Below are 4648 nucleotides of genomic sequence, written 5' to 3' on the forward strand. Positions count from 1 at the left end.
CCTTATTAACGTTTTTGAAGTCGATACACATGCGAAGTGAATTATACTTCTTGGGAACCATGAAAACATTCGAGAGCCACTCAGAGTTGTAAATCTCCCAAATGAATTTGGCTTCCAAGAGCTTCGCTACCTCCTTGCCAATTGCTTTCCTCTTTTCTAACGCAAATCATCGCGGGCACTCTCTGACTGGCTTCGCCTTCGGATCCACTCGCAAATGGTGTTCAGCCAGCTCCCTGGGTACACCCGGCATGTTAGCAGGCTTCCATGCGAAGATGTCCCAGTTCCCACTAAGGAACTCGATGAGCTCGGCTTCCTATTTGCTGTTGAGTGTCGTTGATATGTTGGTTGGAGCTGCATTGGGATCAGTTGGATGAACGTTCACTGGTTTGACATGTCCCACCGACTGAAAAGCGGACTCAGAAGCTGGCTTCTTAGAGCGCACTAGGTCAGATGGGTCGGCGGTCCTCCAGTACTCTTCCAATTCTACCACATCCATTTGTTGATCTGCAATCTTAGAACCTTGCTGCAAACAATCTTTGGCACTCTGCCAATTGCCGGAAACAGTGATGATCCCTTTAGGGCCTGGCATCTTCATCTTTAGGTACACGTAACATGGTCCGGCCATGATACGTGCATAAGCAGGACGACACAGAATAGCATGATATGCACTCTGGAAGTCCACCACCTAAAATGTTAGCTTCTCTTTGCGAAAATTACGGTCAGAGCCGAAAACAACATCCAGTCCGATCTGATCGAGTGACTTGGCCTTCTTTCCTGGGATTACTCCATGAAAAGACATGGTACTCTCGCTGAGTCGGGACATCGGAATGCCCATCCCCTTGAGAGTTTTTGCATATAGGATATTCTGCCCACTCCCTCCATCCATCAACAATTTGTGGAGCCAAACACCTTCGACAACTGGGTCGACTACCAGATCCTGGCGACCTGGAGTCGGAACAACAACTGGATGCTCTGACTGATCAAACGTGATGGGAGTTTGCGACCACTTCAGGTACGTTGGGGTGGTTGGTCCTGCCATGTTGACCTCCCTGTTAATGACTTTCAATCGACTTTTTCTCTCTACATCAGCAAAAATCATCAGAGTTGCATTGACCTTGGGGAAGCCCTCCCTGTCTTCATTATCTTCTTCTTCAGGCTCTTTTGCACTCGACTGACCCTTGAAATCTTGGACCAACAACCGACACTATCGAGTGGTATGCTTTGGCAATATTAGGTTGCCTTCATCATCTTTCTTCGTGTGAAAAACATACGGCTGGTCCAACACATCTGACTGCATCTTGGATTTCTTCGGAGGGAATGGTGCCTTGGCCTTTCCCTTAAACTTTCCTGCCGCCAGAGCGGCCGCTTCTGCTCGCGTTGCATTTTAAAACTTCTTCTTCTCTTTCCAATTGGAATTAGCATCAATGTTGTCGACTGCTTTACCCTTGCCGCTATGGAGGCGGTCTTCTTCTTCCCCGTTTGCATAACGGGTGGCTATCTCCATCATTTTACTCATTGACATGTCGCCTGAGCGACCAAACTTCAGATACAGCTCTCGATACCTGACACCTGCCTTGCAGGCGCAGACTGCTTGGTGCTCGGTAACATTCTCCACCGTGTGGTGAAGGGTGGTCCAACGCTGAATGTAATCGCGCAAGGACTCACTCGGCTTCTGTACGCGGTGTTGTAGCTCGGAAAGGCCAGCAGGACGCTTGTGCGTGCCCTCAAAGGTCTTGATGAACACTCGGGCCAGATCTGCCCAACAGTATATACTTGAAGGAGCCAATTGATTCAACCATGCACGGGTTGAGCCGTCCAGCATCAGGGGCAAGTGCTTCATTGCAACATTGTTGTTGCCGCCGCTGATACGTCTCCAACGTATCTATAATTCTTGATGGTTTCATGCTATTATATTGTCAAACTTTGGATGTTTTGTATGCCTTTTATATATTTTTTGGGACTAACTTATTAACTCAGTGCCAAGTGCGAGTTCCTGTTTTTTCCATATTTTTGACCCCTTTCAAAGGAGATTTTGAATCGGAGTCCAAACGGAAGAAAATCCCCGAAAAGATTTTTTTTGGAACAGACGAAGATCGGGAAGCTTGGGAGCCAAGGCAGGGGAGCCTCAGGGGCCCCACAATCCCCCACCCCGTGGCCAGGGGGAGGTCGCGCCATCCAGGCTTGTGGGCCCCCTGGACGCCCTTTTCCCTAGGTCTTTCGCCTATATATTCCCATAAATTCCAAAAAAAATCAGGAGATCATCGGAAGTACTTTTCCGCCGCCGCAAGCTTCTGTCTCCGCAAGATACCATCTGGGGCACGTTCTGGAGCCCTGAGGGAGCGGAGATTCGAATACGGAGGGCTTCTTTATCAACACAATGACCTCTCCGATGATGCGTGAGTAGTTCACCATAGACCTACGGGTCTATAGCTAGTAACTAGATGGCTTCTTCTCTCTCTTGGATCTTCAATACAAAGTTCTCCATGATCTTCACGGATATCTATCCGATGTAATCTTCTTTTGCGGTGTGTTTGTCGAGATCCGATGAATTGTGGATTTATGATCAGATTATCTATGAATCTTATTTGAGTTTCTTCTGATCTCTCTTATGCATGATTTCATATCCTTCTAATTCTCTTCGAGTTGTGGGTTTTGTCTGGCCAACAAGATCTATGATTCTTGCAATGGGAGAAGTGCTTGGTTTTGGGTTCATACCGTGCGGTGACCTCACCCAGTGACAGAAGGGGTAGCGAGGCACGCATCGTGTTGTTGCCATCAAGGGTAAAAAGATGGGGTTTTATCATTTGTTTGAGATTATCCCTCTACATCACGTAATCTTGCTTAAAGCGTTACTCTGTTCGCCATGAACTCAATACACTAGATTCATGCTGGATAGCGGTCGATGTGTGGAGTAATAGTAGTAGATGCAGAAAGTATCGGTCTACTTGTCTCGTACGTGATGCCTATATGTATGATCATTGCCTTAGATATCGTCATGACTTTGCGCGGTTCTATCAATTGCTCGACAGTAATTTGTTCACCCACCGTAATACTTGCTATTTTGAGAGAAGCCTCTAGTGAACACTATGGCCCCCAGGGTCTACTCCACACCATATTTTCAGCCTTACACTTTTTACTTCGTTGCACTTTCCGCCTTTAGATCACACTTTGAAAACAATCTTGAAGGGATTGACAACCCCTTTGAAGCATTGGCTGCAAGCTTGTTTGTGTTTGCGCAGGTACTCTGGACTTGTTGAGACCCTCCTTCTGGATCGATACCTTGGTTCTCAAACTAAGGGAAATACTTACTGCTCCTGTGCTGCATCACCCTTTCATTTTCAAGGGAAAACCAACGCAAGCCTACCCTCTGTCAACGTGTCAATTTTTGGCGCTATTGTCTGTGGGATAGCAGAAGAATTTATGGCGTCGTTGCCAGGGAGGAAGATCAAGTCAAGAACTCATCCAAGTAGGTGTCTCAAACTCATCTCTTGCATTTACTTTGTTTTCCAGTTGCCTCTCGTTTTCCTCTCCCCCACTTCACCAATTTGCCTTTTTCGTTTGACTTTTCGTTCGCCCTTTTCTCTCGCTTGCTCTTTGTTCACTTGTGTGCTATGTGCCTTCAATATGCTTGCATCTTCGCTTGCTGAAAATCTAGTGATATGGATCCTCACCCACTTACTAATCTCTTTAAGAGATCCACTTATGTGGAACCAATTGCTAGTGAGTTGAGTGCACTTGACTTTCTCTATGGAGTTTTGCTTGAGATGCGTGAATCTGAAAATCGTGATGAGGAAATTTCTGAAATGATTCACGACGGCTCCTTGAATGAAAAGCATGATTGCAATGATTTCATTATAAATTCTATTAATGACAATCATGCTAAAAATATGCAAAACCCTAAGCTTGGGGGTGCTAGTTTTTCTATGTCCACTACTTGTTGCAATGATATTTGCAATAATATTGAAAGTGGGTTTGGAGACGTCATGACTTTAGTTGACGATAATCCCACTATTTTTTAAGAGCGTCAACTTTTCATGCATGTGGATCGTGAAAAGAATATCCTATGGGATAGCTATATTGTTGAATTTGATTATGATCCCACATGCAATTGCTATGAGAGAGGAAAATATTGTGGTAGAAACATTCATGTTACCAAATTACCTCTCGTTATGTGGAGATTGCTATTGTCTCTTTCTTCTTCCTTGCATATGGCAACTATTGGTTGTCTTGACAATATGTTTTCCTATAAAATGCCTATGCATAGGAAGTATGTTAGACTTAGATGTGATTTTCACATGCTTTATGATGCTCTTGTTGTGCTTCAATTCTTGTCTTTTGTGTGAGCATCATTGAATTATCAATGCCTAGCTAAGGGCGTTAAACAATAGCGCTTGTTGGGAGCCAACCCAATGAATTTATATTTTCATTTATGTTTTGTTGCGTCCACACTTTCATAATTCTGTTGTGATTGTGTTTTTTGTGTTTCTTTTTGTGTTTGAGCCAAGCAAAGCCTTTATGACTAGTCTTGGTAATGGTTGTTTGATCTTGCTGGAAAAAGACAGAAACTTTTCGCTCACGAGATGATTTTTCATTTTTATTAAGAAAGAGATTTTGAGTAGATTCTTTTTGCTGCTGATTTATATGCTTT

This window comes from Hordeum vulgare, chromosome 6H (genome assembly GCF_904849725.1).
Source record: "Hordeum vulgare subsp. vulgare chromosome 6H, MorexV3_pseudomolecules_assembly, whole genome shotgun sequence".
Classification (NCBI taxonomy): Eukaryota; Viridiplantae; Streptophyta; class Magnoliopsida; order Poales; family Poaceae; genus Hordeum; species Hordeum vulgare.